Here is a 13,368-nt window from a genome sequence, read left to right on the forward strand (position 1 = left end):
CACTGGAGGTGGGCTTTCAGATTTCAAAAGCCCAAGCCCTTACAACTGTAATCTTCTCTTGTTAAATTTAACTTTATTATACTTACAGTCTCTAATTTTGTCTTAGCATCTATTTGTCCGGCATTAACAAGGTTAGTTTTCTTTCAGTTAGTGATTCCTTGATCTTTTTTCATTGTTTTACCTTCTTACATCAGTCCTCCACTTGACTCTCATAGGTAGAAAGCTAATCTGTGTGTATGTGTGCACATGAATACAGGTACATACAGAGGCCAGAAGAGGAAAACAGAACCCCTGGAGCTGGAGGTACAGATGGTTGTGAGCCACCTAATGTGGGTCCTGGGAACTGAGCTTGGGTTCCCTGTAAGATCAGCACTCAAATGATGAGCCACAGAATCTTTCTAAATCCAGTCTTGTGGTTTCAGCCTTTTACATTTATTAATTTTTAAAGATTTATTTATTTGTTTTATGTAAGTACACTGTTGCTGTCTTCAGACACACCAGAAGAGGGCATCAGATTCCCTTACAGATGGTTGTGAGCCACCATATCGTTGCTGAGAATTGAACTCAGGACCTCTGGAAGAGCAGTCAGTGCTCTTAACTGCTAAACCATCTCTCCAGCCCCCCCCCCCAATTTATTAATTTTTTTAGTGAACACACTGATGGGTTTCCTTGTGACATTTGCAAACTTGCATTATTGTTGCCCTTAGCTGATAGTCACACATCCTGACCCCTCCTCCATCCTCTCTGGTCCTCACTGGTCCCCCTTCCTCCTCACAGACAACCCCATTCTGCTTTCATATGTGTGTATATATTTAACTCAAGGTAGTCAGTGCTTTTACCTGGAGGAACCAGTCTGTTTTTATTTCTGGAGGTCACAAGTCTATTTGGCTTTATTTCCATGATTTGATCTTGGTGTTTGGTGGGAAGGGTGTTCTAGTTTCTAAGGATTTCTTTTCTTCTTGCATCCTTGAACTGATTGGAGTTGGGGTGGGTTCTTTTATTGGTTGGTTGGGTGGGTTGGTTGGTTGGTTGGTTGGTTTGGTTGGTTGGTTGGGTTAGTTGGTTGGTTGGGTGGGTGGGTTGGTTGGTTGGTTGGGTTAGTTGGTTGGTTGGTTGGTTGGTTGGTTGGTTGGTTCTTTTATTGGTTGGTTGGTTGGTTGGTTGGTTGGTTGGTTGGTTGGTTCTTTTATTGGTTGGTTGCTTGGTTGGTTGGTTGGTTGGTTGATTAGTTCTTTTATTGGTTGGTTGGTTGGTTGGTTGGTTGGTTCTTTTATTGGTTGGTTGGTTGGTTCTTTCATTGGTTGGTTGGTTGGTTGGTTTGGTTGATTTGTTGGTGGGTTGGTTGGTTGGATGGTTCTTTTATTGGCTGGTTGGTTGGTTGGTTGGTTGGGTTGGTTGGTTGGTTGGGTTGGTTCTTCTATTGGTTGGTTGGTTGGTTGGTTGGTTGGGTTGGTTGGTTGGGTTGGTTGGTTGGGTTGATTGGTTGGTTGTTTTCCCTCTCATTCCACTGCCCCACCCCTAGCTTAAAAGATGCAGCCACAGTTAACAATGCAACAGCTTGAATATTGGACTGTGTTGAAATTTCCTCTGCCAGATTAATTAGTCCATTGCACAGTGGAGTAGACAAGATGAATGCCTATCTACCTGGCTTTTCATTGCTGATGATCAAACCCAGGGTCTCACCCAACTAAAGGCCACTTGGGTCATTTCTGACTCTCAGTCATTATAAATAATGTTAATATTCATGTACGTCTGCATGAGGAGAAATGTTTTCAATTCTCTTGAACTATATTTTTTCTTAAAAGATGGTTTTATGGGTTGGGGATTTAGCTCAGTGGTAGAGCGCTTGCCTAGCAAGCGCAAGGCCCTGGGTTCGGTCCCCAGCTCCGAAAAAAAAGAAAAAGAAAAAAAAAGAGTAGTTTTATTATGGTTAAAACCACAAATTGAATACTTTTGTTAAAAAAATGACATTGTTATTTCTTAATCAATTCTGGGTAATAACACTTCCAGACTTAACTATCATCTTTTCTGTGTGCTGATAACTTCTTAGGTCTTTGGCAGTTTTAAAGCGTGTAACTATTATAAACTCTAACTGACCCATTGTGCTACAGTAGCATTAGAAACTCCTCTGTGTATGTGTTTGGTACCTATCTCTGGACTTTGTTGGATCAATGATTTTGGCTCCATAAATTAGAACAGACACATACTATTTAAATCTCTGTCTAACTTACTTCACTTAACATAGTGTCTTGTTCTATTAATTTTACACAAATTTTTACTAGCTTTTATGGAGGAATAAAATTCCTATTGTACATACACACCTCATTTCTAATCCATTCATCCACTGGCATCTTGGCTGACTGTCTTGACTGTGGTAAACAGCACTGCAAAAAAAAAAAAAAAAAAAAAAAAAAAAGACAAAAACCACATGATTAATTGCTTTTGTATATATGCCCAGAAGTCCAGTTAGTAGATCAAGTGGGAATTCTAGTTTGAATTTTTGTTTGTTTGAGACAGTCTTGTTATTTAACCCGTGCGGTTGCTGAGAATTTTTTCTCATGCTTTAAAGATCTTCTATTTTCTGGTATTCTTCTATGTAACTATGATATGCCCATATATGAATTTATTTTCATTCAGCTTGCTTGAAATCACTGCGATTCCTGTGGATGAGGACATTTCTTGAGTCAGAGTCTCCTGTAATTTAGAGGAGCAAAATATATCACTGAAACTGGCTTGAACTCCCAATCCTGCTGCCTCTACCTCCCAAGTGTTGGGATTATAAACATCACACAAGGACTGGAGAGATGGCTCAGTGATTAAGAGCACTGACTGCTCTTTCAGAAGTCCTGAGTTCAATTCCCAGCAACCACATGGTGGCTCACAACCATCATTAATGGGTTCCAATGCCCTCTTCTGGTGTGTCTGAAGACAGCAACAGTGTACTTACATAAAAATAAATAAATTAATTAAAAAAAATAAACATCACAGGCTGGAGAGATGGCTCAGTGGTTAAAAGCACTGGCTGCTCTTCCAGAGGTCCTGAGTTCAAATCCCAGCAACCACATGGTGGCTCGCAACCATCTGTAATGAGATCAGATGCCCTCTTCTGGTGTGTCTGAAGACGGCTACAGTGTACTTATATAGAATAAATAAATACATCTTTTTAAAAAAATCACACAAAGTTAGAACTTAGAGGGGTTTTCATGGTGTTTCTTGCTTTGTGTTTTGTTGTGTATGTGTATGATGTGTGTGTAGATGAATTTTAGGTATGTGTGAGTGCAGGAATACACACACCATGGTGTATGTGTAGATAGAAGTCAGAGGACAAACTCGGGTGTGAGCCTTCACTTTTTACCTTGTGTGAAACTGGGTGTTTCCTCATTGAGCTCTGCACACAAACCATCAAGCTGTAGAACTCCCCTATCGGCAACTTCCATTTTCCCGTGGGGCCCTGGAATCATATATGTGTATTCTACAACATCTGGCTTTTACATAGCTTCTAGGGACCCAAATCTGGGATCAGGTTAGTGTGGCAAACACCTTACCCAATGAGGCATCTCCCCAGACTAGCCTCATACTTTTTTAAAGATTTATTTATTTATTCTATATAAGTACACTGTAGTTGTCTTCAGACACACCAGAAGAGAGCATCAGGTCTCATTACAGATGGTTGTGGACCACCATGTGGTTGCTGGGAATTGAACTCAGGACCTCTGGAAGAGTAGTCAGTGCTTTTAACCGCTGAGCCATCTCTCCAGCTCCAGACTTAACATTTTTTAAATGATCCGGAGAATGATGAGCTATTGCCATTTTAAATATTGCCTCTTTCCTATTATTTCTATAATTCCTTTCAAACAATTCGATTAGATGCATCTTTAAGTTTCGAATTCCAACTTTAATATCTCTTAACTCTTGTAGATTGTCATGTGTGTTTGCTATAACTTTCCAAATCTTTCCCTTTTTAAATTCCGTCTTCAGCTATGTCCAGTCTATTTACTGTTTTGAGTTTTTCATGTGAAATTATTTTAAATCTGTTTGCCGGATCTTCCTGGTGATTTTTGTAACCCTTGCCTCTTTCTTATGCACAGAGATTCAAGCTGTTGAAGTTCTAGGCTGCTCAGAGAATTACTTATTTCCTGGTAACAATGATTTTAATCTGTTTCTGGCCTGTTCCTAGTAATTCCGTCTCTTACAAACTCCTCCTATCAACAAAAGGGGATTTTTAACTATTTTCCCTAACATTGTTTCATGCTCTGGAGCAAGTAGATCTTTAAATCCTTAGCCATTATCTAGATGTTTAAACTCCCTTGGCTGTTTCCCCAGTGCTCATTCTTTGAGGTAATAGCAATGCAGCACCTACAGTGCGCCAAGAACTGAGGATTTGACAGAAAAGAAGATAGAGTCTGTTTCTGCCCCCAAAGTTGTGTAAAGTCTCCAAGGAAGCCAGGACACAGCACCTCCGTCTAGTGGAATTAGCAATGTCACACGCAAGCACATGAAGCCAGAGCAATCTAAAGCCCAGACTGCCTTTAAGTTGCCAACATTCATTTGAAGGGAAGGAACGTCCCACAAAGGAAAGCCCAAGTTGACTTCCTACCTCAGGAGGCATTACGGAGGCAGCCTGTTTTTATTCAAGTTCATTTTGTTACTGGAACATTCAGACTCTGGGAGAAGGTCTAGACCCCGCTGCAACCCCAAGCTTCCTAATAAATCAGTAATTCCAACCACATGCAGTAGCCTCCTGGAGGGATGTTCTGGAAAAATATTTTCCACCTCATTACATTTTCGATGGTGTTTTAGTTGCAACTCCAGCCATCCCATAATTCTAGTGCTCTAAAGAACCATCGCTACAGAGCAAGGGGCTCCGAATGATGGAGTTGTCGCGGGTTGAACCGTGTCCCACAGTGAGATAGCCTGAAGTCCTACACAGAACTTCAGAATGTGACCTTATGTCAAAATAAAGTCATTGTAAATGTCATCAGTGGAAAGGAGGCAAGCCAGAAGAGGACACCCCTCACCCTCGCAATCCAAGTTGGATGACTGGACGAGGAGAGGGAAATCTGGACACCGGAAAGCCCAGTGTAGAGGGCAACCCATGGAAAGAAGTCTATAAGCTGGGGTCAGGGTGGGGGATTCCAAGCATTGCCCAAAAGATCCAAGCTGAGGGGGCTGGGGATTTAGCTCAGTGGTAGAGCGCTTACCTAGGAAGCGCAAGGCCCTGGGTTCGGTCCCCAGCTCCGAAAAAAAGAACCAAAAAAAAAAAAAAAAAAAAGATCCAAGCTGAGGGAAAGGGCAGTAGCAGACTGTCTCCCCCAGGACACCTTTCCAGGACTATGATTTGAGCACTGGTCACAGCAACTCTGAGCCACTAAATTTCTCTCTCACCCAGCATGAGTTACCTAGGAAACCCATGGACCCACATAAATACGCCATGTTTTGCTGGACTCATAGGCGCCTCCCCCTCCGGCTCCACGTTCGCGGCAGGCATTTGTTGGAGAGAGGGGGCGCTGCAGAGACTCCCGGTGTACATATCGAACACAAGCAGCTGGGCTGTCCCTGCATCTCTTAGCCCATATATCTGTGCCGAGGAGACCTTTTCTAACACAGCCTGGAGCCTCAGCCACTGTCCTAGATGGTTGACCATGAACAAGGCTGTCTTAGATCGTCTAGCTCCAAAGCCAGAGGACCCAACCCAGCCATTGTGGTAGTCTTGAAGCATGGAGCATTCTAAGAGAGCAAAGCGGGGAACCAGGGACACAGAGGGGTGGGCAAGTGACCAGGGCAGGCAGGCTCCAGGGACTAACGTATCCTCCCTATCCTAGCCTGAGCTTCCTGGCTACCACCCACTCTGTCCCTTAGCCAGAGCACCTTGTCCTGATGAGGGCCAGTGCCATGATGAGGCACTGCCCTGGTCCTGGACCTCTGTCTCTGCCCAAAGGTGACAGAGGGGCAATGCCAGGCTACTGTGCTGGACAAAGCCATTCCTTCTATGCTGAGTCAAAGTCCACATCCCCTTGCCTTATCCAGAGTCCCTAGTCTCTCAGAGAAGGGTACCCCACACAAGTGCAGCAATAAATCTCCAGGGGCTTGGGGCTAGAGTATGTAACAAGGCTACTGTCCCCTTCACACCTCAGCTATGGCTCCCCAGATCTGTGCCTTGTGGAATCTTCACAAGGGGCAGTGAGGCATCTCTGGGGTTTCCAGAAGACCAGGGAAACACCCAGGAAGAGGCCTGTGAGCATGTGGGGCAGGGCTGGGCAGGATCAGAGAGAGCTTCCTGTCCCTCGGGTCATTTCTGTTGAGCAAGAAGAGACCCCGAGAGCCTCCTCTTGCCAACACACAGATGGGAACTGAAGCCCACACCTGACAAGACTTCCTGACACATAGCACAGCCAGGGGGCCAAGGCTCGTGGGTACTGAGCTCGGGCCAGGAAATGTAAGTGTCTGTGCAATGCAGCTCCCCACAAACGGAGCCTCAGGCAGGAGGCATGGACGAAAGGGTGAGCCAGAGCCTCCAGAGGGAGAGCTTCACAGAACTCATTGTTCCTTTAGGCTAGAGACCTCTCCCGTCAGCCATCCCAACCCCTCTCCAGTCACGTTCTGCCAGGGTTGACAGGTGAGACTCTTGCCTGCCTGCCTGTCTGCCAGTGGGCCTGGGGACTCAGGATTTCTAGACTGCAAGTATGGCGACCACGCTGGCTTGTCAGTTAATTCATTATCGCATTATTCAATGCTCAGGAGTCAGCTGCAGGCATGCAGGGAGCACAGCTGATGTGGGCATTAGTGGGATGGATGGATTCAGTGCCAGCCATGGCTGGTACCACGAGGCTCGCTCTGAGCCAGAGAGGTGGCTGGGACTGGAAGGCACTGGAGATCTGGCCAGTGGCCCTGGGTGGCCCTAGAGGTTGGGAAGTCTACTAAGAGGTTCTTCCCTATAAGGACTCCGCTGAGCATGTCTCTGGGGCTCTACCTGCTTCAACCAGGAACAGCACATCTAAGCTCTATCCTTTCCCAGCTGTGTGACCTCCCAATGATTATTGGCCTCTCTGAGTCTTCGGCATCTTTGTATAGAAAACGTGGTGATGTGCTAGATGTTCCCAGTAACCAGTCTTTCCTTCAACTTTACAACTGAGTTTTTATAGTTACAGACATAAAAACGATGTGTTAGCACAAGGATGACCGTGTGGTTGTGGTCAAAGGAGGAAAAGTATCTACTATAGGGAAAAGTATACACAATAGTATATATAGTACTATAGAGTACTGTCTATAGGGACCCTTCAGGACGTTATCCTGTTCCATGAAAAGAAGGAAGGAAGTCCCGTTTTGTCCCTCCCTATTTCCTGATTATCTGAGGAAGGGTGTGATGGCTGGAGCTCAAGCAGCTATCTTGCCCAAAAGAGAAGTCACGTGATCAGGAAGGCATTTCCTGTAGAATAGTGTGGTCCTTAAAAACTGCTAAGTCCTGAAACCAGAAGATCTGGGTTCAAATCCTTACTCTACCTCTTGTGAGCTGTGCAATGTGGGGCAAGTTGCTTTACCCCTCTGTGCTTCAGCTAAAATGGTACCCGGCACTGTAGACTAATGGTGTGAGGACTAAAGGGCCAATGGGGAATCCTAAGGAGTGCCTGGGACAGGGTAAGACTGATAAAAGTATTGGCTGCTTTATCAAGTTTACACACCTGGCAGGACTTCCTGGACAGCTGTGAAACTCTACTTCAGAAGACCATACTCTGGGAAGCCTTGCCTGGGATATTGTGAGGTCCAGCTAGGGCAGAAGCAGCTTTCACTGCAAGGGAAAAAGAAAAATCAAGGGCCCTTACCTAGCGGACACACTTCAAGCCAAGTATTCAGCGCAGAAGTAGAATCAGGTGAATCTCTGTGAATTCGAGGTCGACCTGGATTACACAGTAAGACCCTGTCTCAGATGAGAAGTGGACAGAGAGTGGAGGAACCAGAGAGGGAAAAGAAAACCTAACTGTCCGTGTGGCCGGAGCAGTTGCCAGCAGGGGGCGTGCATGCTCCTCTCTCTAGTCTGGTTCACTCCGGCTGCTAGCGTGCAGCCGCCCCTAGTATTGCTGGTTTGGGTGGGCACTGAGGGGCGTGGAGCAGTAGCACTGAAGCCTCCCCGCAGCTCCTCTCTCATTCTCTGTTGAGATGATGCCGGCCTCTGTCTGCATCTTCCTTCCTAGCAAAGACAACAGACACTTTTCTCAGAAACTCGTACACACACAGAAGCTGGTTTCGGCCAATCAGATGCACTCACTGTACCAGTAACCTGGAAGGCCCGTCCAGTGCTAAACCAGGAGAAGCGCAATGTGACTTTTTGGTGGTGGTTGTGAAGGAATCTCACCGAGCCATGAGGGCTGTGGTAGGCGCTGGGATTTAATTAGAGCAGTCTTAGGGTGGGACGTCCCAGCCTGAGCCTCGCGGCCTCCTCCATGTGCTGCTTGGAGAGACTTCTGTTGTTTGTAATAAGGTCGGACCCGATGTTTGCCATAAGGTGGCGCTGTGGCTTGCCATCAGGAGACCCTGCCTGTCACACTGTCCATTCTGAATCTGCTTATTGGAGGAAAGGGGCAGTGGGAGGTCAGCCTCCTTATAACCACTCAGGGAAGCCTGGGGTTTGTGCCAGGCAAAATTTTGGCCCCAAGGCTTCTACCATCAATGTTACTCTTTGGGTCGTTATCTTAACCCGCAAAGGAGACCTTGCAGATGATGCTCAAGCTTCTATCCAGCTCACCTGAAACGGGGAGATAGTGGAAAACTCCACACAAGTCCCTGGAAGCCAAGGGGGAAGGCAGAGAAATCCGGGGCACCAGAAATGTCAGGTGCCATGACTGGCCTGGTGGTGGATGACTCTCAAAAGGATGTGAGTTGTACAGACAGCTCCCGAGATTGGGAGAGGCCCGTTCACCGGGAGAACTGCCATCCTCCAGAGATCGTAAGTATACAGTACTGACCTCACAAGGCTTCCTTACCTCAGACTCAGGGCTGTGCACTGGTATTTTTAAGCCACTGGGTTTGTGGATACTCGTGATACAGCAATAGAAAACAGAGAAGCACCATCCCATGACAATACACACGCGCGCGCACACGCACGCGCGCGCACACACACACACGCACACACACACACACACACACACACACTCACACATGCAAGCAACTTAGCAAAAGCAGCATAGTGGTGGACCCTGTAATTCTGGCACTTGAGAGTCTAAGGTAGAAAGAAGATCAAGGCTAGCCTGGGCTATACAGGGAGAGGCCATCTTGAAAGGGGGTCTGAAGGATGGTTTATCTGGCTCATGATTTCAGAGTTTGGGGTTCATAATCATTTAATAAGTTGCTATGTGTGCACATGCTAACCCAGTACCTCATGGTTGGGGGTGGGGGTGCCACGGGCTGCTTATTTCATGAAGAATGGGAAACAGAGGGAAAGGAGGGGTCCCCATATTCCCTTAGTGGTCACATGCCCAGTGACCCAGCTTTCCGTTACTAGGCTCCACTTCCAAGATTCCCACACACTGCCCCCCCCCTCAATCCTCTAAGATCCAAACCGTAACGATCCCATTTTATTCAACTGAGAGGCTCTGAGCTCAGACAGGCTGGGGTCACTGATGGGCCCCACATTCGAACCCAGGTCTATCTGGGGCCCATATTACTGCCTCCCCATTTGGCCTCTCAAAAGAGGGGGAAACTGAAGCACTTTGGGCATTGCCAGTGCCCGCTGCCCAGTATCCAAGCACAGAAGGTGAGCGACCCAGTCTCTGGGTTCCTCCCCGGTCAGTTTGAGGAACCCCTGAAACCCGTTGTATGATCTACCTCCTCAGTCCACTATCTTGAATTGCTCTTAGGGTCCCCAGAGTCTCAGCCTGACCTCCCAAAGCCTCAAGGTAAGAGGTGTTACCTTTGCTTCAGAATCTGGCAGTCTCGGCCCAGACATGAAGTCAAGCTGCAAGTTTCCCTGAGAAACGGGGGCCGGTCCGGAATGCACTGGGGAGTCACCCAAAAAAGTCTTCCCAGAGGGAAGAAAAAGGTTCCTGGGGCCCCCCAGGGACTCGGAGCTAGCAGCCCTGAGGAATCCTACCTCCTGTCCTGAAACCCCCCCTCCCTCCCCCCAGGACCAAATCCAGGGCCTTGTGCTTACTAGACAAGCGCTCTACCACTGAGCTAAATCCCCAATCCCCATGTCCTGACTTCTTGTTACCCCAGGAATGAGTAGAAGCCCTTGAGCTGGATCAGTCACAGTTCAAAGCTGGGCGCACAGGTTGACTGACAGTTTAGACCACCAACCCCAGATGTTTGTAAGAATCCAAACCAAGACCCAGAAGCCCTGGCCACACTGGGCCATGAAGCCCTATCACCCTCCCCTGACTTGCCTAATGAGTTCCCAGTTCTTCAGCTCAATTGAATCTTCTGCCTTCACTAGGTGACCTGTTCCGGGGGCGGGGGGCGCCTGGGTGCTGGCTCTAAAGGAGATGACAAGCCCATGGGACGTTAGCAGGGCTGGAAGGAGTAGAACTTGGAAGGCAACAGGCAGAAGCACAAGGGTCTGTCCCAGCCGGTGTCTGTGAACAGCTGTGACCCAATATGGCCAAGAATGCCCATTTATCTGCATGCACCCAGTTCCTCGAACCCAAAGAAAGGGATCAAACCCGGTCCTGACTTCAGGCCCCGCCTCCTACAACAAGGGCCTGCAACAGATTGGGAGGCACTGGCCCTGCATCGGAAGAGACTAGAGGTGAGGAGCAAGAGGAGAGGGAGGTGGGGAAATTAAATTTTGCGTGATCAGCAAGGTTTCAAACAATCGCTCGCCAGCTGAAGTGGATGCCACGTGTATAAGTCATTCTGTTTTATAGACCATTAGGGTCTCCAGAGAGAATCTGCATAGAGACCAGTGCTTTCTGTTGAAATTAAAATGTCAGAGAAAAAGAAATAGAACAAAACAGGGAATCTGCAATTAATTACCAGGCCATAAAAATTCAATAATCAGGAGGCAGAGCGGCCGCAGGCCCAGAGGTATCAGAGCCCGCGTAACAGGAATGGAAGGCATTAATCTTTTCAAATTAGTTTTTTAATCTGACTGGGATATATGGTGACATGGCTCCCTCCTCGCCTGCTTCCCCCACCTCCACGGCTCCTGCCTGGAGCCAGGCTGGGGGAGGAAGGCTGTCGTATGCACTGAGAACTTGTAGACCACCCAGATCCCCAGATATGGGGCAGGGGGCTCCAGCTAAGGACAGGGACCCTGTGCCATAGGCCGGCTGGAGAGACCTAGAGGGGACTGTGTGCTGAGAAGGTGGAAATTTAGCAGGGCAAAGCCACTCGCTAGGCAGAGAACTCGGACACCAGCAATCCAGGACTTTCCTTCTCTTGAAAATGGGAGCAACATCGCTGCTTTAAAGGGATGCTGGGTGCACAGCCCCTGGCACCCAGTAGGTGCTAAGTAAAGACTTCCAATCGTCGTGTCTTTGCCACTGGCCGCTGTGTGGCCCTGCCAGCACACATTTAGGGCCTGCTGTGTGCTCAGCCCCAAAGGGACTTACTTTTCTTCAGGCCTTACCTGGAGAACATGACTCAAACTCAGAGGCATTTTCAGGACTGACAGACATTGAGAGTCAACAAGAAGGAACAGCTTGTCTAAGGAGCCTGTTCTAGGAGCAGTTAGGGGAAGCAGCTGAGATCCCACCACTCACCCAGAGAAAGGAGGTTCCTCTCCTGTTTGCCTGCACCCGGTACAGACGCTGATAGGTCAAGAAGCCAATCTATCCTGATTGTGATTGGAGACCTGCCCTCACTTCCTAGGCCCCGGACTCTAGCAGCATTGATTCCAGTTGACTAGTCCTAGGATCTCTCACTGACCTTGCACCCGTCTGCCTGCCTTTGGTGGCCTGGAGAGTGTTGTTTAAAAAAAGGACTTCCAGGGTAACCACCTCTGGGGCCCTGTGAATTCGAGCTCTTAAAGACAGCACCAGGGCTGGAGAGATGGCTCAACAGTTAACAGCACTAACTGCTCTTCCAGAGGTCATGAGTTCAATTCCCAGCAACCACATGGTGGCTCACAACCATCTGTAATGGGATACAATGCCCTCTTCTGGTGTGTCTGAAGACAGCTATAGTGTACTCATATACATAAAAATAAATGAGTCTTTTAAAAAAAAAAAGACAACGCCAATAACCTAATAGGCACACTACACTGTACAGGTGTTTTCAACTGGAACCCCATCAGGTGTGGTGGGCAGTTGGGAAATATAATGCTGTATTCTTGGTGGCCCGAGGCAAGGGGCACCCCTGAGAAATTACGCTATGCAACTGATCTGGTATAAAGGGGGTTTCCCTAGGGAAAAGGGAGAGGAGGGAGGACCAGGGGTAGAGGCAAGCAAGTGGACTTGTAAACAGACAGGAGCAAAGCCATGAAGGCAGAGAAAAGCAGGGCAGAGAGGGAGAGAGAGGAGTTGAGGAGATAGGGAGATGAGGGGGGGGGGGAGAGGGGAGCTGAGCAAGAGTGAGTGCTGGTGTGGCAGGGGTCCTTTTTATCTGTGGCACACCCCTGTGGTACCTGGGGGCCGGGCAGGTGATGCCTTAAGCAATTGCTAGGTCCCTGGGGTCAGGTCAGCGAGTTGCGTGTTAGCGAGGTCTAGTAAGGATTTCACCGTAAAGAAAGAGGGATAGTTGAGTTGAGTTGCGTACCAGTTGTACCTGTCCAGTTGTTTCCAAGCCATAAACTACCATCACCTTTTGCTTCCACCGGAAGCATATAGTAGGTATTCAAGAAATGCCTGCCAAGATGTCGCCGCTTCTCAAGGAACCCTCTCTAGCCAATGACCATAACGGCAAGTACCACTATTGAGTACCTATTATGTGGGAGGAATCCCGTTGCCTTTGGTGGTAAGACTGTAATCCCTGCTTTTTAGAAAAGAAACAGACTCGGAAAAACTGACGCGCGCGCGCGCGCGCGCACACAGACACACACAGACACACACAGACACACACAGACACACACACACACACACACACACACACACACACACACACGCAAAAGCTACACCCAGCATCCCAGCCACCAGCCACTAAGGATACCTAGTGGAACCCAGGTGACTTCAAACCAGGTTCTTGGTTCCTTTAACTTTGGGCACCTCTCTAAGAAGCATCCCCCCAGTCTCTTTGGACTCCTCCTTTAGCCACACACACTTTATCCCCTCTCCCTATGCTCACAAGAGCCCCAGTGCGGGGATGACGCCACGGCCCAACGCAGTTCCGCATGCAACCACCGGGTGGCGAGATGTTCAAAGCCTGACCTTGCAATACGGCCATGTGTCACCAGATGGTGCCCGAGGCCGCGGCTCTGCGAGCAGGGCCGGGACAAGGTGG

At 48.0% G+C, this 13,368-nt stretch overlaps 1 long non-coding RNA gene across 2 annotated transcripts; it reads right to left on the bottom strand.

Annotated features, from left to right (window-relative positions):
- Positions 1-410: 410 nt before the first annotated feature.
- On the bottom strand, positions 411-13,298 carry LOC134482075 (uncharacterized). Of its 2 annotated transcripts, none has more exons than XR_010058086.1 (2): positions 7,821-13,298; positions 411-2,384 (listed from the first exon to the last, which is right to left on the bottom strand). It is a non-coding gene; the product is annotated as an uncharacterized LOC134482075 (long non-coding RNA). The 2 variants fall into 2 exon arrangements; XR_010058085.1 differs by having other exon boundaries at positions 7,680-13,298.
- Positions 13,299-13,368: the final 70 nt, after the last annotated feature.

The sequence above is a fragment of the Rattus norvegicus genome, chromosome 15 (assembly GCF_036323735.1).
Source record: "Rattus norvegicus strain BN/NHsdMcwi chromosome 15, GRCr8, whole genome shotgun sequence".
Lineage (NCBI taxonomy): Eukaryota > Metazoa > Chordata > Mammalia > Rodentia > Muridae > Rattus > Rattus norvegicus.